Source organism: Pleurodeles waltl, chromosome 9 (assembly GCF_031143425.1).
Source record: "Pleurodeles waltl isolate 20211129_DDA chromosome 9, aPleWal1.hap1.20221129, whole genome shotgun sequence".
In the NCBI taxonomy this organism is placed as follows: domain Eukaryota; kingdom Metazoa; phylum Chordata; class Amphibia; order Caudata; family Salamandridae; genus Pleurodeles; species Pleurodeles waltl.
The window spans coordinates 584,193,284-584,215,291 of record NC_090448.1 but is presented as its reverse complement, the minus strand read 5'-3'; positions in this window follow the sequence as shown (position 1 = coordinate 584,215,291).

The following is a 22,008-nucleotide window of genomic DNA, read 5'->3' as shown; positions in this document are numbered from 1 at the left end:
CTGCCCACAATTAGCAGCTCTGTGGACTCTCTCAAGTTCTAAATGTGTTACTTTGCTTTTCTGATACTTGGCAAACACTCATCCAGTTTGAGGTGGAGGAGCCCTGATGAGAGGTGCAGCTCCTCCTGCTGTGATTGCCACTCATTTACCACTTTTATCTATGACTTCCTGAAACATGCCATTCTGATCTGCATCAGGGGCACTACCGCAGCCAGAGGGCTCTTACATTTGCGGGGTCTGCCTCTCCTTCAGAGGGCCCCTCTCTCATAGCCTCTAATTCCCCGCAACACTCTGCCTCTATGCCACTGAACCACTGAAGATGGTGCAATGCAACAGGGTCTCCAGCTAATTCTCCTACGCCACACCTAAACCCTCAGGTGCCACTAAACAATTTAACAAGACCACAGCCCTGATGAAGGAAGACCTACTGTCCTCTCTCCAGGATTTTAAAAAAGAACTCAGAGAGGAACTAAAGACATGCTTAATGTCGGGACCACCGCCTGTGCAGCATCCAGCATGTATTCTCCATTTAAGGGGTGGAGCGCGTAGCCTTTAAGACTATGCACTGTACCAGGGCACTCGCTCGTCATCCATGCGTGCTCCCCTGGACTTGCCTGTGTTTTCCGTTGGTGTCTGTGCTTGTTGCTGCTCCTGTAGGCACACTCTGTTTCCCACTTCCTCCTTTGTCCTGAGTGCTCTGCGTTCTCTGTTCCTCCTAATTGCGAAGGGTGCGTCCTCTGGCTGGTTCATCAGGTTTCCTAATTCCTCTTTGCACTCATATGTTGTCCTCTCTATGACTGCAAATCAAAAGGAACATCATATTTCAGCGGAAATCTCTTCTATATGGGTAACATTTCAGGTTGAGATTAAGCAGAAAAGAGACTTATCTGATTGTTTTCCTTATTGAGGAAACTGGTGAATTTAACCATTTTTTCTGTATTCTTTCTGAGTTAAACGGAAAGGAAAGAATATTTACATAAGAGCTGATGAACTGACAGATATTGGTTTCACTATTTGTGTCATGTATTACCTTTGTTTAAATTGATAATATCATTGATAATATCATCTTAAGAACTGTGATTTAACACTCCATGGTATTAATTTTAATGGACTATTGAACTCTGATACATTCCCAGAGATTAACTTTGATTTAAAACTACTGTTGGAATATTGCTATTTTTGAATCTTGTGACACTTTTCAAAAGGCCAGTTGTTAAGACAGTATTCAGCCTCTTGGAATCCAGAGCCTAGACTATCTAGGTAAGTTTTAGGTGATTCTTCCCTTTACTCACACATATTGAAGCATGGTTCTAGTAAGAGTGTTGTGAATTAACAGTGTTGAGTTCTGTTCCATTGGTAGAGCGAATAAGCGAATACAGCCAAAAGGAACACCCAAGTAGCTAAAGAGGAAGGGACATCAGCTATGCAGAGGTGGGGCATATTGTTATAAAAGCCATATCTGTGAATGTTGTAGCTCTAAAGTTGTCATTCAGACCCTGATTTATACTTTTTGGGGCAAAACTGCACTAATGCAGTTTTGCACCAAAAAGTTTAGCACCGGCTTGCACCATTTCTGTGCACCAGTCAGGCACCATATTTATAGAATGGCGCAAGCCGGTGCAAAGGGTGGACTAGCATTAAAACAAAATGACATTAGTCGGGTGGAGCTGGCGCTGTGGATGAAGGAGGTTTTGCACCAAAAAAATGACGTTAGGCAGGTTAGAGTAAAAAATAATGACTCTAACCTACCTAGTCATTTTCTGATGCAAAACCATCCATACCACATGACTGCTGTCTTAGAAAAGCCAGGAGTCATGCCCACCACCCCAATGGCCAGCACAGGGGACCAAGGTCCCCTGGGCATGGCCATTGCACCCAGTGCCATGTAAGGAGGCCAATTTCAGGGCCCCCTATGGCACTTAAAAAAAATAAAATGCAATACTTACCTGTACTTACCTGGGATGGGGTCCCCCATCCTCCACAGTCCCTCTGGTGTGGAGGGGTTGTCCCTGGGGCCTGGGGAGGGCACCTGTGGGCTTATTCCATGGTGTCCCACCATGGAAATAGGCCCACAGGTCCCCTAACGCCTGACCCAGGTGTTAAAAAATGGGGCAAATCAAGCTTTGCACCATCTTTTGACCCCTTCTCCCTCCTGTGCACCACTTTTGCACAGGAGTATAAATATGGCGTTAAGGCCATAGAGTCATTTTTTGCATGGAAACGCCTACCTTGCATCTCATTAAGGCAAGGTAGGTTTCCACTTCCAAAAAATTACTTTAACTCCATCAATTTGGCGCTAGAAGTATAAACATGGAGTTAATTTTGCACTGAATTAGAGTAAAAAAGAAATGATGCTAATTCGGTACAAATAGAGTATAAATATGCCTCTTATTTCCTAAAAGCTGGATAAACAACCCCAATGTCGTCCCGTAGGAGGCTGGAGTCTGCTTGATCAAGCTTCATCCCTTTGTCCTGGTGGGTCAGACTTGACCATCTTAGTGGTCTGCTTGATTCACAGGAAAGCAGGGAACTATGACATGTCAATTTCACTCCTGCAAAAAGGTAAAGCCTCACAGAACGACGAGTGCACTTTACATTTTCACCCAAGTGAAATGGAGACACTTGGGCCCATATTTATACTTTTTGTTTTGCACCACATTTGCGTCACCTTTTGATGCAAAAGCAGCACAAACTTACAAAATACAATTATATTTTGTAAGTTTGCTCCTCTTTTGAGTATAATTATGGGCCTTGATATCACCCTGGCTGACCTAGCTCACATGATCAGCAATTTGCAAAAAGGGACTCAGGCGCTAGCACAGAGAGTCAATGCCTTACAGGGAGCGGCCAATACAGTTCCCACTGCTTCAGGTTTAAACCAAGGTGGGAAGTCCTCAGATGGGAATTTGGCACAGTATGGTGCAGCCGGACTAGTCAGGGTGCTGGTGCACCTGTAATTCAAGTCACCACTCCATCTGTTATTCCAGTTGCCCCTCCTGAGTGTTTTTTTCTGGGGATCTCACAAAATGTGCTACCTCCATAAATCAATGGAAGTTAAATTTTACTTGCAAATCAACTTGTTTTCCTAATGATCAAGCTTAGGTGTCTATTATCTTGCCAATTTGGGGGGTATAGCTGCAACATGGTCTATTACAATAGTAGAGAGAGACGATCCACTGTAATGTAATTATCCAGCCTTTAAGGCTGAGTAGAAAAACGTGTTTGATCGTCATACATCCATTTAGTCTGTGAACACTGAATTATTGAAATTATGACATGGCAACAAAGATTTACTGATGTATATTACCATGTTCAAAATGTTAGTGGCAGAATCTGGCTTGCCGGAGAGTAAAATGAGTTCTTTGTTTCATAGACGGTTGCGTGATGACTTAAAAGATTTGCTAGCCCAAGTGGTTGATCCCCCAGATAAACATAGTGAACTAATACATTTAGGGCCATATTTATACTTTCGTCAAAAAATCTAACGCCATTCTGAAGCGCCATGCGGGCGCCGTATTTATTCAATGACGTTAGCCGGCGTTAGCCGGCGGAGCTGGCTGGTGTGCATGAAAAAAAATGACGTACACCAGGCAGCGGCGGCGTAGGGGAATATGGAGCTTGGGTGCCAAAAAATGGGGCAAGTCAGGCTGAGGCAAAATTTTCGCCTCAACCCGATTTGCGCCATTTTTTTTAACTCCCAACCCCCATTGAAATGACTCCTGTCATAGCAAAGACAGGAGTCATGCCCCCTTGCCCAATGGCCATGCCCAGGGGACTTCTGTCCCCTGGGCATGGTCATTGGGCATAGTGGCATGTAGGGGGGCACAAATCAGGCCCCCCTATGCCACAAAAAAAATAATAATAATTTACTTACCTGAACTTACCTTATGTTCCCTGGGATGGGTCCCTCCATCCTTGGGCGTCCTCCTGGGGTGGGCAAGGGTGACAGGGGGGGTCCCTGGGGGCATGGGAGGGCACCTCTGGGCTCCTTCCGAGCCCACAGGTCCCTTAACGCCTGCTCTGACCAGGCGCTAAAAAACGACGCAAAAGCGGCTGGACGTAATTTTTTTTGACCCGCCCACTCCCGGGCGTGATTTTTGCCCGGGAGTGTAAATACGGCGCACATGCCTCGGAGTAAATTTTTTAGACGGGAACGCCTACCTTGCATTTCATTCACGCAAAGTAGGTGTCCACGCTAAAAAGTGACGCAAACTCCATGGACTTTGGCGCTAGACGCGTCTAACGCCAGAATATAAATATGGAGTTCGTTTTGCTTCGAATTTGCGTAAAAAAAAACTACGCAAATCCGGCGCAAACGGAGTATAAATATGCCCCTTAGTAGTAAAACTGGACCATTGTTTGGCCGAGTGTAGGCGGGACAAAGGTCAACCTGAAACTAAGATAGTGGAATTTAAGGAAAAAACATCTGACCCAGATAAAATCGACGAACCAGAGCCCAGGCAGAAAGGGAGTCTGAGAGGACCATTAAGTGAGGAAGAAAGACAAAGGTTATGAAATCTTTGTCTATATTGTGTAAACAAAAGTCTTTTTTTAAGTGGCTGTCCAGTAAATCCTAAAATAAAGGGGGGAGGCTAGGGCACCTGGAACCCAGTGAAGTGAGTGTTTTGGGTGAACAGACTGATCTGGCCTCAAGAACTTTAGCACAAACATCTTGTATCCAACAATACTGTAATTTCTATGTAAAGGCTCACTTGTCTTGGGATGGGGTTCAGTTAGCTGCCAATTACTGGTTAACTCAGAAGTCACGGGATATTTCATGGACCAAACTCTTGCTTCATTTTATGCTATTCCATGTGAACAGAAAGATCAGGATGAAGAAGTCAAAACAATTAATGGGAGGTGCCCAACCTCATGTCTCATAACACGTTACCACTGCCTTGGGGCTTGACATTCAGGGAACTCATACAGCGAAGATAAAATTTGATCTTATACAAGCTCTGCAGTTTCAGGCTATTTTGAAAATACCAGGGTTGGAGACCCATAATCCAGCCATAGATTGGAAAAGTCATGAATTGACCTTTTGTTCTTCCTATTGTAGAGAACATTGTTTCCAAAGATCTTCTAAGTTATATCCAGAGCATATTGTAGCATTAACCCTAGATATAGTGGGCCCTCATATTCCTCCATGCTATCAAGACCTAGCAGACATGATAAACAAAGGGCTGCTGCTATCCTTCTACCACATCACCCATATGATTTCCAAATTGATCTGATCCCTGGGGCCTCCATACCATGTAAAAAAATCTATGCACTTACAGACAAAGAAAACATCCATCTTAGAGAATATCTAGATGAAATGTTAGAGCTAGGATCTATCAGGCCATCTCCTTCCCCAGTCTCTTCCTCTTCATTCTTTGTACCTAAAAAAGGGAGAGAGTTACGAGCCTGTATAGAATATAGATCGCTCAATGATGTCACTGTGAAGTACCGCTAGTCTCTGCCTCTAATTTCCAATCTAATAGATCAAGTAAAGGATGCCCGTGTTTTTACCAAATTAGATCTGAGAGGGGCCTTTCATCTAGTTAGAATGAGGCAGGGGGGTTAGTGGAAAACTACATTTCACACTAAGTGCAGTTTGTATGAATATCTGGTGATGCTGTTTGATTTATGTAAGTCCCTGCTGCCTTCCATTTGTTCATAAATGAAGTATTGAGGGATTTGGATGTGTCTATTGTGTCTTACCTTGATGACATCCTAATATACTCTCCATCCACTACAGAAACATGTCAGAGCTTTGCTGTAACAGTTACAAGATAATAAGCTCTCTGTTAAATTGGAGAAATGCAAGTTTCACACTTCTGAAGTTTCCTTTTTTGGGGTATGTTCTCTCTTCCCAAGGGGTTACGAATGGACTCACAGAAGGTCACCACTACTAAGCAATTAAATCCGCCTAAAACAGTGAAAGAAGTACAAAGCTTTCTTGGGTTTGCCAATCTTTCACAATGACTTATAGATCATGTTTTCACCTCGGTATCCCCAATACCACAATTATTACATAAAGGAGCTGTGTTTCAATAGATAGAGGCAGCAGAAGTGGTGTTCCAGCAATTAAAAATAACTTTAAGGAATGGCCCTATCTTGCAACATCCCAATACTTCCCAACCATTTATTGTGGAGGCTGATGCATCTCAGGTGGCAGTTGGCGGGGGGTCTTATTACAGAGAAACAGGGAGATGGGAGAACTCAATCCAGTAGCCTATTTTTCTCACAACTTTAGTCGACCAAAGTAAATTATTCTGTCAGTGATAAAGAGGTCCTAGCCATCAAGAAAGCATTTGAAGAATGGCAACATTTTAGATGGGCACCATGCATACTGTCACTGTCATTACTGATCACTGAAATCTCAAGTTCCTGAAGTCTGCTAAGGCTCTATCTATGAGACAGTTACACTGGACCCATTTCTTTACTGCCTATGATTTTGTCATCCAATTTCAAGCCAGCAGACAGCATGGGAAAGTAGATGCATTGTCACATTTAGGACATGAGATAGAAGAAAAATAATTTGAAAGTCCTCTAATCATACCCTCTGATCATAACTTAGGGGCTCTGAGATCAGAAAAATCATTTTTGGCAGATGTAGCTGCAGCACATCAAAGCAGAGCAGCACAGGATAACAAGGTTAGAAACAATTTGTATTATGGACATAATGGTCTGTTTTTCCCACTACAGTCTTAAAGCAACAGACATTGCATTGGTGTCATAACCATCTACTGGCGAGCATCCAGAAGAAAAGAAGATGCTAGAATTGGTTAGGTGTCAAATAAAAAACCCACATCAAGCACCTGCTGGCCTATTACACCCTTTATCCACTCCTCCACATCCATGGCATATTATCTTCCAATATGTAATAGTAGAACTTCCTAAAACAGACCATGGTTATACTGCAATTATGGTCACAGTGTTGAAGCATCCTTTTCTATCTGCCCTCAGGAACAAACCAGAGACCAGCCAGCCTTAAGGTACAAGCAGAAATATTTAATAATACGTGCACAGAGACTGTGGCTTGAAAGGCCAAGGCCAAGCAGTCTGAATTGCGGAACTCCAATACAATCTTTTATGCATGAAAACCACAAAAGGGTGAAAATACATCATCCAATCAGAACAACTGAAAGATCATTTCTTCATCAAGTACATGGTGTGATGTTGATCAGGAGATGCATGGTATTACACAAATATTAGGCATCTATCCAATCACAGTAGAATAACATTTCATGGTGGCAGCGTGATACAAGATGACCACAAGCGTGACCTTCACATTTCTCAGATGGTTGGGACTTTCCAAGGCGTCACCAATCCAGCTTCCTCATAACCTCTCCTCAGACCTATGTGGACATCGAGATGTCTGTCTGTTGCTGGGCAAATGAAGCAATGCATGTCACATGAGCTGTCTCTTTTAGGCAAGCCTTGCATTACAAGCTGCCTGTCAGGGTTAATGTACTAAAGGTCATTCAACCTTCTGCATATGTTTTTCAGGCCTGTGCATCATTGAGTATCACAGGATGAGGTCAGGCCTGGGGGCTAATAAAATGGATTCCTTAGCCAGTTTCCACATTCCGTCCTCTGATAATCAATGATGAAATGGTTTTCCCAATCCTCCTGGAACTGTTTCCCACCCATCAGTGTTTAGGTCTAGATATTGTGTCTGGCATGCATGCTGTTGCTATCTTGGGAATCATTACTATTGCTGTCTTTTGTCATCTTTTGTACCTCTTGTTCAAACTTCAGAGGATACCTGATATATCACTATATGTGGTTTTGTTTTGTGTAAGCAATGTTGCACATGGGACATTAACCTTAGTTGTTATCTGGTGTGTGTGTGTAATTAGGAACAAATATTTGTTTCCTCTACCTGGAATCTTGGAAGCAAAGTTGGGCCACTACTTACTAATCTAGTCTTAACCTAACAACAACCCATTCCTCCTATTATGACCACTGCACCTGTACTTGATAGTATGCATTATTATCAATGACAACTCTTATTTGACAGGAAATGGAATGTTGATGCTGTTCTATGTATTTCACAGCTATAGTTGGTAAAGGTGATGTACGGTACTACTCTGTACTTATTTTTTTTTTTACTAAGCACTGTTGGAGCAGGTGTGCACAAACATGAAATTACACAATATATTTAGCTTTGCATCATACTTCACTTTCAATGTAACATTCTTCTAACATTCTTCTTTGTCCCTCAAAGCATCTTTGCTCATCTCTGTGGTGCTTACTTCTACTGATAATTTGGGAAAGAAGTTCAAAGTTTTAATCTTCAAAGTCTCATTGTCATTTAATGCTCCTATTCAAAGTAAGGGTGATCCGTGGGAAATCAGCAGACTCCATGAGAAGTAGCACAACAACAACAAAAAAATCTAGTGCCTATGGCTATTTCTTGGTGGGCCTTGAAGGGGTGTCGGACATCGTTGCCTTATTAAATTTCAAAAGGGAATTTCAAAATGATCAATTTCCTACACCTTATATTTTGCCCCAGAGGTCACCAGTACTTGAGTCAAAAGGTATTGTAGAATGGAGGCCAGGTACTCTAGAACTGAAGGTTTACTGAGGTCTTTCAGCCAGAACTGCAGGAGATGAAGGTTGTGAAGTTGAAGTTGACAGTTGGTGAGGTTGACGGTGCCCATAGTCCTTGCAGTTATACTCCTTGGAGGAGACGAAGAGATCCTTAAATGTTGCAGTTGTAGAGGGCTCCTATTCCCGGAGCCAACAGCCTGCATTTACAGTACCATGGAATGGCAATCAGCTGTGCCACAGTCGGTGGTACCCCCTCAGTGTGGCATCAAAGGATAACTTGATTACTTTGTATTAGAACCAAACAGGGCCTGCTTACACCCTCAGTCTCTTGGAGGCGTGCAGCACGAGCAGCCCTTGTTGAGCGGAGACTCTACTGTGATGGTGGGTACACCAGTTGTTCCACTCGTTTCTGCTGCTGCGGATGTCCATGTTACGCTACCTTCTTGGTGTAACAGCTGTGGATCCAGGAGGTCAGTCCTTCTACTTTACAGGTGACCCAAGCCCAATCTCCCTGTTGGAGATCATGTCCAGGTAGTGTTGTCTAGCTAGGAAGGGCCTGCAGCTCCTAATGCTGAAGGCAATGCAAACTGCTGTCAAAATGTCTTATCAGATAATAACTTCTCAGCACCAGACATGTTCATAGGCCAGTCAAACAGTATTTCAGTCGGTGCTCAGTTTGGCAACTTTGTCAAGGGTGCCTCTCTTGACCAATGAAGCAAGTGGTAGTGCATCAATCTAGATCCACTCAGCAGATGCACAAAATCGTATAAAGGGACATATCTGACTGGTTTATGGGGTAACTAAATTAAATACATTATTTCACCCCCTCCTCTTTGCGCACACCTAATCACACAGTCTATTATACCACCTGTCAGCTGTTACTCATATCAAAAACTGGATCATCATAACACATGTAACATACAACATCACTGTTAGTAGCACCATTCCATTCTACTAATGTAGGCAGGAGAGTAATATTCACATATCAAAGGCACAATCACAGCAAACCATACATGTGCTACATCGGAAACCTGTAACTCATCTAGGTGAGGCTAAAGTGGAGCTAGGGGTAATATGCATTAAAAAAAAAAATATTTCCTTACTAGCTTTTTTTTTTTAACCTTATTTTAATTATTTAAATCAGGAAAGGAAAACCCAATCGAGGTACGTTGGGAGAAAGGCTCTCTACTCTGTGTAACCACATGCTTCTGAAAGAAGAAAGGTATATTGAAACATGACATACATCTGTACACAGAACTAAAACTTATCTCCCTCTCGTCCCTGCCTCACACTTGCAACATAAACTTCTCTAATTATACTTTCAAAAATAATATGCAGTAATAAATTTGGAAAACACATGTTAATAGTAATAGCCAACCATCATTGTATAGTCAAGTGTATAATCAATGCAGCAAGTCCTTCTCTTATAGTGTAAGTGTAACACAGGACATACATTCGGAAGTGACTTTGTAGATCTACTGATAACATTATATTAATATTTTGTTACTGTCCCTGTATCTAAAGTCCCATCACTGAGGCATTTAATAAGTATGAACAAATAGATCTTATTGGATAGCCCTTATAATCACATATATTAGTACACTCTTAAACAGAAATCAGCACTCAAAAAATAAATAACAATGACACTCAGTAACAGTAGAATATTCACACAAACTATTTCACCAAACAAATGGTAATCCAAAGGTCAGGAGAAAACACATGTTACACCTGTATACAGCCAGTATTTTTGGAACACACCATTGTATCCTATTATTCTCCTTCAACACACAAAATATTTACATCAATGCTAGAGGGGTTGGGACCTTGCAGGCATCACCACCATCAGAAGTCACTTCCCCTTTCTCGTACAAGTGTGATGTTGTAAAATGCAGATGCTCCTTTCAGATAAAATATAGGCATGGGACACACACCAGTCTTTACTGTGTGACCTCAATCTGTAGTTGTCTTTTCGTTAAACTCTTTCATAGTGCAAAAACACAAACAGGATGAAATTTATATTTGGCACCCTCATCATCAGAAGTATATTACTAATAGCTGTATTGCATTACTACATAGCACATCTTAAGGTAGTAATAACTCTATCCTAATATAGGTATGTTCAATACTCAATACCAGTATGGAAAATATATAGTTGCAATCTACCAACACATGAAGGCAATCCATGTCACTGTGCACATTAAGATGTACCCCGGAAGACTCCCATTAATTATGAAAACATAAAACGGAACATAGACAGACGGATACAGAAAACACATCTTCTCGTCCATGTTCTGAAACCTAGGAAAAAACACGGATAGAAAAATACTCCTTCTGCTTCCAATTATATGCACATATATATACGTAGATACATACATCCCTGCATCCAGGGTGTATAAGAAAATCATATAAACTTTAAAATTAACAGTATCCAAATACTTATTACGCATCAACATTCAGCTGTACATTTATTCTTTATTCCATACTTCAGCGAATCATGCTAAATCCAGCACACTGTCCCTTCATCGTGTGCACCACACCTCTACTTTGTCCGTAATGGCAACATATTGCAACAATCCCTTGGAGCCATTGGAGCCATGCCCAGAGTCTGTGGTTTTCAGAAATGGGGAAGATAATCTTAACTGCCACAACTAATGCAGGAACCTCACAGATAAATGGTAAATTTGTGCCCAGAGCTTATCAGTTAATGCCACAGATAAAATTACAGTAAAAACATTGGATCGATACCATCCAGTCAGTGGATACATGTGGGATAAAAAAACACGCACTCTTCTTTTATCTGTGCGCAGGAGACATAACCTGTAACATTGCATAACTGCACCCAGATAGTGCTATTCTCCTTTTTCTTTTTTTTTTATCAATAAATACATTTCCTGCCATATTCATATTTTTTCGTGAACTATGAGTGCAGAATTCACCCTGTGTATCTTAGAAGATATGTGTAACCAGAATGTTTTACCCTAAAACATCACATTCACTTTGTTTGTTCAAAACATATTGCTATAGCTAGAGACATTGTACAAAGTGCAATGCACATTAATTAGGTGGATCCATAAAAGAATCCATTATTATTTACAAGAGATCTACTGTCCTGATACAATATAAGCAGTATTGCCGTTACTGCTATAAAATAAAATACATTTGTGACAAATGTGTTGCATTTATATTTATTTATTGCACCTTTCATACTTTAGTTGCGCTCACATGACTTCAACATACTACATGTACTGCAGGCGTTTAGACATCCACTTGTGTTATTTTCTTTTAGCCGCTTATTAAGTGAAATCGATCACTGTCACTAACATGTCACATATCATTATTAGTACTGCACGAATATGTTTATTTTGAATATCAAAACACCTTAGTAGAAGTTTGTTATCACAGAAATAAGTCACTCTACATCCCAACAAGAACCCTAATGTTGTCTATCCATTATTTCCTGATATTATTTACAATTCAGCACATAGTAACTCTTCTGTTAATGTCTAGATCTTTTCTATAATTGAACATGACTAAATTATTTGTATGTACTCTATAGAGCTATGAAGAAATACACAACCAGGGGTATGGAATTACCGTAGACAGATGCCCAGCACAATTCTTCCAGAATGCTCTCTCATCAGATGCAAATATTTGCAGAAGCTCAAAAGCAAAATTTACTATTCTTTGCTTTCAAAATATCTTCACAAACAATGTAACTAGTAAAGAAACATTTTGCTAAACTACCATGAAATTCTAGGTGCCATTACTTTGAAGCATCATTTAGTAAAATGTGCGGATGCATGGTGGTATTTCCAAAATTTATATTTATAACGGAAAAATCTATGTAACCTTTTCAGCAAAGTTATGGGCAAAATGAAAATAAACAAGCATTGGCAAAAGCAAAAATATGTTTTTCTTTTTCCCGTCCCCTAAAAGCACACATTGCCACAGTAGTTCCTGGCATGAACAAAACTACTTTGTGCCAATATGCTTCGTATGGAAGAGCAGAATGGTGTCACTACCAATGAAGCCAGTCGATAAACAGAGAGACAGATTTCAAATAACAAAAGGTCTGTGATAACCAGTTTGTGGCAGAATTCTTAAAGAAAATCACAAAGTGCACCCATGGTATCTGTTCTTGCATTAGTGCAGATTTAAAGCTTTTATTCATGAGCAAGCATTTACCAAGGCAGACCAGGAAATCGGACTCCTAGACAATATTTGTAAACGTCATTTTAGCAGGAGAAAATATGCATGTGTTTTTACAGGACAAGTAGACTGATGACACAAACTGTCCCATGGACAAGTAGACATTTTATAAAATTCCACACTCCTGACAACATATTGTTAACTGCTGCAAATGAATACTCCGTTCCCTCAAGACTAAATTTGTTCACTGTAAGAATTTTGGCAACCTTTGCATGGGTCAAATATTTTTACATGTAATCCCTACATAAGAAAGTTCTTATTTGTTGTACACCTGTGGTTCCCAACCTTTTGACACCTGGGGACCCCCATTGGAACATTACTGGAAGTCGGGGACCCCCAAGCAATTCGCACAATTTAAATTTCAAACATGAAAACAGTAATTTGCAATAAATAGTACACACCAAACATATACTAACATAAATATGTGGTGGGGAAAGGAAGTAAACCATAAGTGCCTCTCATCTCTCCCTATCCTCTTTGTCACATGTAATTAATTTTATGATAGCACCTCTCATACCAGTGTAGGGTGTTGGAGCACTTTACAGAGGAGTACAAGGTGTAGGGTTCACATGGCATCCACACTGGTAGGCATGTTGCTAAGAGTGCTTGGTCTGGAGAAGCACAAACTCAGCATTCAGAACACAACACAGTGGTTAGCGTTGTCTTTAATAATAAAAATGTATTTCTACACAGGCAAACTTTTTTTTTTTTTTTTTGAGCAGCATAAGGAAAATGAAAGACTGGGAAAAAACAGCTTTCTAATTTGTGCTATGCAGTTGGCATGCAGCTCCTTAATTGCAGTTCATAGCTCACTGTGCTAGATTACGATTATGAACTGTACAGTATCTAAAGAATCTCTGTGACAAAAGCAGTAACCCACTACGCCATCCACATAAAATGCTGTTCTTTGCATGATACACATCCTTTGCAGCTGGCATATCAACCATCTGCACTACCTTTCAGTCAAAACTGCCAGTGTCCAAAACTCTCATTCCTCCCCAGCAGGTACATTAATCACTAGAGTTATCTTGACGCTTTTATTTTTGCTGTACAAGGAGCTGTGCAGTGCTTTTAAACCTGTTGAAGAAAGGAAGTAATACATATAAAAACACACACACACATGTTTCTGTAGAGGCACCAGCTGGAGAAGTGACTTCCTCCCAGCCAGGCCTGCGGACCCCCTGGGAATGTGTCACTGACCCCAGTGGGCCCACCGACCACAAGTTGGGAACCACTGTTGTACACTATCCACAGCTGTACAGTGAAACGCCCTCCTGAGGATCTTAACCTAAAGCCACTAACTAGTAATAAAGTCAGAAGCTTGTGTCTTATTACGTGTGATAACTTAACAATTGAACTTAAATGTTCTACAGTGTGTAAGCATGTTACAACTAACCCTTGTCTACTTGCAAACCTTTCCCATTCTTAGTCTAGTGCCAAATGATATTGTAGTAATTGCAGTAGTGGTCACATATTTCAGGCCAGTGTATCACTTTCTTACAATCCTCCCACAAATCTCTTGGTACAATAATGCTAAGCAATGTATCCAGATCCTTCCAAAGTAGCCCTCCTATGGCTATTATTCTGTTTAACTCTGTACATTTTTTTTTTTATATACCGAGAGACTGTGTCTTGTGATCTCCAGCTGTGTATTTGTATTGCTGAGCACCTCCTACCACATCTTGATGTTATGGGGTGTGTGATGTGCATACGTGGACATATCCCTTAGTAATTTGTGTGATCCCTCACGCCCCTTGCCAATACACCCTTACATTTAATTTGATATCTGTTTGTACTTCTGTTCATGTTTTCTGATGGAGTTAGACACTTCCTCTTTACCCTGGCTATGGGATAACTGTCTAATTCTTTCATAAGGTCTCTTACTTTTTTGCTTTTATTTTTCACTTCCTCATCCATCAAACGCCATGCCAGGGTGCGGCTTTCACGTTCTGTCTCTGCCTGCTGCCTTGGAGGCAGCTCAGAGTGTTTGGTCCCTGTTGTGGTGCCCTCAGGCTGTAGTGTATTTTCCAAATGTCCTCAAGCAAAATTAATGTTTTGTTCCCGTGGCTGTGCACTCGCCACAGGAAGAGAGCTTGGCAAGCCCCTATTATCTCTAATTGTTTCATCCTACAATCTTCCCTGCCCTTGTCAGCCCCCACACCATGTGGAGTAAACCATTCTTCAGTTCAGGCATTTTGTATTTTTATATTATCCTCCACATACAGGACAGCCCCTCATTCAAGGGACATCCCATCTGCTACTAGAATGTAGGCGGCATTGTAAAGCACAACACATGTCCACAAAGCCACAGAAACAATACTGTCAGTTTCCTTGCAATGTTAAATGAGGCCCTCACCACGATAGAACAGACGCTCAAAACTGAACAGTATGGAAAACAACAAATGCTACAATGTGATAAATGGCAACATGCAAAACACAGGTACTATAAAACAATCTAAATACCCCTTCCGCCACTCACCTCTTGTACCCAGGGCGAAAAAGTCCCTGGGGACAATCCGGAGGCCCCACGGGCACCAGGCGTCCGGAAAAGTGTTTCACAGAAGAACCAAACCGAGGTGGTGACAGGCAAATAAGCAGCGCATTCCCTGCCTGCTGTACCGGGGCAGACCACTACTGCCCCCCTTGCCAGGTTTCCCCACAGCCCCTCCGGCTGGGTACATCACAGTCACAACCCCTCTGGCTGTGACCAGAGACCACCCCACTGGGCGTCCCGGAAAACACACGCCTCAGCCCCACCGGCTGACCGCTCCACTGTTACAGCCCCTCAGGCTGCAACCCTGGACAAGCACTCGAGCTGTCCAGAAAACCATACTGCATCCCTACCGGCTACACACATTCATTAAAACATGACACCTGCTTGCATCCTCGGAGCAGAGGAAACAAACACCAGAATTAGCCCAGAAAGAACGGTGTAAGGAATTGCAAGTGAAGAGGGAAAGTAGCATACAACCCCAGAATCCGACGTGTGGCGCACGACCACCGATGGAAAAGCAGGAGTAGCCACCTGAACAGGAGTGGCACTACCGCCATCCCAGTGAAGGCAGAGCAGAAAAAGAGCTAGAAACAAAAAACAATGCCCAGGGAGAAGGAGATGGGAAAACTCAAAAGCAACTTCACCCCTTATCCCTCCACTCCCCACTTATTGAGACACAGCCAAAGCAGACAGGCAAAACCAGAGGGGACCAGGAAGTGACAGAGACTCACCACAGCACTGGCACCCTTTCCAGGGAGGGCACTCCGAGCATGGCAGGTAAACTCACAAGAGCCAGGGGCCCTCCCAAACAGCTGGGAGCCAGGCAGGGGAGATCGTCAATCCAGAAACCACATTCTGCACCAAGATGTCGAAGCGTCCTTTTCTATCTGCCCTCAGGAACAAACCAGAGACCAGCCAGCCTTAAGGTACAAGCAGAAATATTTAATAATACATGTACGGAGACTGTGGCTTGAAAGGCCAAGGCCAGGCAGTCTGAATTGCGGAACTCCAGTACAATCTTTTATGCATGAAAACCACAAAAGGGAGAAAATACATCATCCAATCAGAACAACTGAAAGATCATTTCTTCATCAAGTACATGGTGTGATGTTGATCAGGAGATGCATGGTATTACACAAATATTAGGCATCTATCCAATCACAGTAGAATAACATTTCATGGTGGCAGCTTGATACAAGATGACCACAAGCGTGACCTTCACATTTCTCAGACGGTTGGGACTTACCAAGGCGTCACCAGTTCAGCTTCCTCATAACCTCTCCTCAGACCTATGTGGACATCGCGATGTCTGTCTGTTGCTGGGCAAATGAAGCAATGCATGTCACATGAGCTGTCTCTTTTAGTCAAGCGTTGCACTACAAGCTGCCTGTCAGGGTTAATGTACTAAAGGTCATTCAACCTTCTGCATATGTTTTTCAGGCCTGTACATCATTGAGTATCACAGGATGAGGTCAGGCCTGGGGGATAACAAAATGGATTTCTTAGCCAGTTTCCACAACAGTAGACATGTTTTCTAAAAATGGCCCATTTTATACCATTATCAAGCTTGTCTACTTCCAAAACACTCACAGACATCTTTTTACATTCCATAGTATGTTTGTATGCTCTACCTTCCATAATTGTGTCCAATCGGGATTTTAGAAAGCTTTTTCTGGGGTATTACAGATAGAAATTAATCTGTCCACTGGTTACCACCCACAAACCAACGGTCAGACAGTAAGGGTCAATGAATGTTTAGAGCAATACACCAGGAGCCAAGTACATACTGATCCTGCAGTGTGGAATAAGTTCCTTTGGTCCACAGTCTGCCTACAATACTGCACAGCACAGTTCTACCAAGGTAACCCCATTTTAATGTAATTGTGGTCTGCATTCCCATTTTCTGTTGGCTTCCTCCACCCATACTGCTGAGGTCCCAGCAGTTCAGGATTATGTAGATCACATAAAGGTTTTCCAACAAACAACACAAACTAACTTGGATCAGGCTAAGCTGACATATAAACAGAATGCAGATGAACAGCAAAGAGCAAGCCTGAATATCAGGTTGGAGATCAAGTATAGCTATCCACATGCCATCTCAATTTGAAGGGCCCACGAAAATTTCAACCACGGTACATAGGCCCTTATCTGATTATCAAAAGGATCAATAATGTCACCATAAAACTGGACTTGCCTCCACAAATATGTGTACACCTTGTTTTTCATGTATCTTTGTTAAAACCGGATTCCCCTGGTGCTACACTCCATAAGAACCCTTTAGTGGACATAATGAATAATGAACCAGAGTTCAAAGTGAAGGTGATCTTGGATTCTAAATGAGTACATCTGGTTCACTAGAAAGGTTATGGACCTGAAGATCGCACCTGGGAGCCTGCGTGTCATGTACACGATCCTCGCCTTATTTGCTTGTTTCATCAAGAGTATCCTGATAAACCCAAGCCTGTGGGGGGGATTTTAGAGAGGGGATGTACTGTCAGTCCCACCCCCTGCCCGGTGTCCCAGATGTGCTGTCCCTTTAAGGGGTGGGGCTCCTATTCTTTAAGGCTACATGCTGCTCTGGGATGCTCGCTCGTTGTCAGTGCGTGTGTGCTCCCCTGGACTTACCTGTGCTTTATGTTGGTGTCTGTGTTGGTGCTTGTTGCTGCTCCTGTCAGCGTCCTCTGGTTCCTGGTTCCTCCTTTGTCCTGAGCGCTCAGCACTCTCCATTCCTTCTAATTGCGACAGGTGCATCCTCTGGCAACGGGTTCTTTGGATTTCCTAGTTATCCAGTCTTAGATCTTTCATAGATTCACATGTTTGAATCTTCCCCGTTGTCGAAGTGAGAGTCCCACTGTATCCTATAAAGCAGTATATAATAATAACCATAGTGTCCACAATGCAAATAGGCCTGGAATTTGCTAGTCTATCCATGTCATTTTTAAAAATGGACCAGACTTGAACTATAACCAATCAGGAGATAGCACCCTCTAGAACACTCCCAAGAGAAGCTCCCTTCCTCAGAATTTCACCGCATGTCGAGTGTGAAGGGAGTCTCCATGAGCTCTGCTCAGTTCTTTACACAGATTACTTCAGATACAGTTTGGACTTTCATTTAAATCCATTTATGTCTGATTCTAAAGGCCTCTTTTGTCCCTGCAAGACCTGTGGGAAAAAGCGAATTCATGTGAATGATCCACATAAAAATGTTATCTATTGCCTTCACCCTACTCATTGAGCAAAAGAATGCAAAATCTATCAAACTTTCTCACCAAAAACTTTGAGAGACAGAGAAGGCAGATTATTGCTAGAGCTACAGAGAACTAAAGCCCAAAAAGGATCTTCTGAGGATAGTGACTCTGTGCCTAAGTCTCATAAAATGGCTAGATCTCTAGAGGGAACTTCTGAGGAGAGCAGAAAATCCCTCAAAATTAATCCCCAGTGAAAGGATTAAAAAAAGCGAGAGAAAGAAAAGCAATCCTCTACAGAGGTAGCTTCATCTGCTCCAGCTACCCTCTGTAAGCCACTAAAGCAAAAAAGACAAAAATCTCCTGTCTTCATTCCGTCAGCGACGAAATCACCGTCATCGGCAACATTATCAACGACCACCCTCACCACTGTATCGTCGGCGTGACTATTTGCGACAATGACAACATCTTCCATGCAGGTTCCAATTTCGGCTACGAGAACCTCCAAGATGCCTAAGACTTCGCTGACGGCACCGTCGACAACACCACCATCAGTGACGTCCCATCGAATGACACTAGAGAAGAAGGCGAACTACCATCTAACCCAGACAGTACCACCAGATAGAGACGGTCGATGCCTTGACACTATAGGCAAAAGATTTTGCCTCATGTCAGCTGTAACAGTGATAGCTGCTAACGCTTTAGCTATCCTGGCACGTGATGATAGGCAGATGTGGTACGACATCAAACCTATGATCGACCTCATCCCGGAGGAGCAAAGGCAGCACACACAAAAGATCTTCCAAGAAGGAGAACCAGCCTCTTCTGAGATCATTGACACTGCCATAAACATAGCCTTGACAGGGTTTAGACAATTGTCAGGCGCCGCTGTTCTGAGGTGTCAGGGTTGGCTCAAAGCCACTTCATTTCGACCTGAAGTACAAACAAAGATTTTAGATATAGCATACGACGGGGATATGCTCTTTGGCAAGCACATAGACGAAGCCCTTCTTGCCATTAAGACAGACACTAACACCGCTAAATCCCTAGGTGCTTTGCAGTATAGATGACTGCCTTTCAGAGGGGCAAGGTGACGTGGTTTTTCCTCCTATAGAGGTTCATACTACCGCTCCCGGCAGTTTCAACCTTACCAACAATACAGAACATTGCAATCGTACCGCCAACCAACTGCAGCTGTTTTTTCTAAACATGGAGCCCATCGCAGAACTACACATCAACCCAGAGACACAGGATGTAAGAAATTACCTAGTTGAAGGACCAGCTGCTCAACCTTCCAAGCATCAAGTAGGGGCAGATGTATCCAAATATCACTACAACTGGAAAACTATCACCTCAGACCAATGGGTATTAGACATAGTAGCTTATGGCCACACCTTAGAATTCACATTAAAACTTCCAGCCAGTCCTCCAAAAGTGAAGCATTCCCGCATCTTCACTTTCTGAAAAAAGAGACCAAAGTGATGCTTCTCAAGGGAGCAATTGAAGAAGTTTCAATGGCTCAAAGAGGGAAAGGATTCTATTCCTGTTTTTTCCTTGTGCGAAAGAAAACGGGGGAATGGAGACCTATTCTAGATCTCCGGCATCTCAACAAGTTCCTCCGCAAACAAACTTTCAGAATGATCACTCCTTCAGACATATTAAATCTCCTAAACAATGGAGAGTATATGACATCTCTAGACCTGGAGGATGCTTATTTTCATATCCTCATTCATCCCAAGCATCGCAAATATCTTCGATTCACAGTGGCTGGTACTCACTATCAGTTTCCAGTCCTTCCCTTCGGGCTCAGATCCGGTCCATGCATATTCCCCAAGTGTCTAGTCCCAGTAGTAGTCGTTCTCAGGAAGCAAGGTCACCAGGTCTTTCCATACCTAGGCGACTGGCTACTAAAAGAGTCAACTCCACAAGGAACACTAGCAGCAACAAAAGACTGCATTGCACTTTTTCAAAAACTAGGTCTCACAGTCAACGAGAGAAAATCTTTCACAATACCTTTCTCAGAGCTATCCTGGACATGCAGCAGAACAAGGCTTTCCTCACACAGGAACGGCAAAATCAGCTAGCATCCTTGGCCAAAATAATATCAAAAAGAAAGTTAATTTCAGTGAGGTTGTACAAATAGCTCCTAGGTATAATATCTTCCACAATCAACCTAGTACTAAATGCACGTCTCAAAATGAGACAGTTGCAGGAAGAATTACAAGTTCAGTGGAACCAATCGCAAGTATCGTTCGTGGATTGCATTCTTGTTGCACCAAAGATGATAAAGGCATTGGACTGGTGGGCATACCAGTCTCATCTTTCTCAAGGCCACACGTACACACCGTTAGTCCAACAGTTTATAATTACGACGGATGCTTCAGTGGAAGGATGGGGAGGTCATCTCCAAGATCTGCAGGTCCAGGGGAATGGTCAAGCCATCAAAAGCTGATGCATATCAACAGCTTAGAACTCGAAGCCATTTTCCTCACGTCACAGACATTCCTCCTGAGGATACAAGGGTCTCGAGTGCTGGTGCGGACAGACAACACAACCAGCATGTATTATATAAACAAGCAGGGAGGCACGAGCTCCTTAACACTCTCACAGGAAGCTCAGGTACTATGGGGCTGGCTAACAAAACACAACATCTCCCTGAAGGCCGAACATGTTCCAGGAGTGCGGAACACATTAGCGGATGCACTCAGCAGGACCAACAGCGATTTTCACGAATGGGAGCTGCATCATCCCAACTGGACAAAATATTTGCAACATGGGGGAGGCCAACTCTAGATCTTTTTGCAACGAACTGCAATACCAAATGCCAATTTTACATGTCGGTATCCCCCCCCAGGGTCTTGCCCTTTCGATGCGATGGTCCAGGATCTATGCGTACACTTTTCCCCCATCCCATTAATTCCCAAGTCATAGCCAAGATGAAGACTGAGTCCTGTCACCTAATACTAATCACTCCCAGATGGCCCAGGCAATACTGGTACACAGAGTTTCTTCTGATGTCGGAAACCACACCGATACATCTCCCTCCAATTCCAATGCTACTGTCAATGCGTCAAGAGAAGATATTACATTCAGATCTGACGTCACTGGACTTGCATGCATGGCTCCAGAATTCCATGAGTTCCAGCATCTCAGGACTACCCCAGAATGTAGAAACATACTTTCTAAATTGAGAGCAGACAGCACAAACAAAACATATCGACTTCAATGGAAGCGGTTCTGTTGTTGGTGTCAGCAACATAACTTAACCCGTATGAGGCCTCTCCAGAACAAATATTATCTTACCTGTTAATGCTAGCGCAATCCGGGCTCGTGCATCCCTCAGTGAAAGTGCATTTTGCAGCAATTTCCAAATACAGACGCTATTCAGACACGGCCTCCCTTTGTTCATCACGATTAATTAAGCAATTCATGAGAGGTTTATTCAGGGTCATTTTTCCAGGAATGTTGCATCCTCCTAAGTGGCACTTTAACATTGTACTGTCACAATTAATGAAATCCCCGTTTGAACCTATACATAAGGCAGACCTCAAGTTCCTTACATGGAAGATAGCTTTCCTC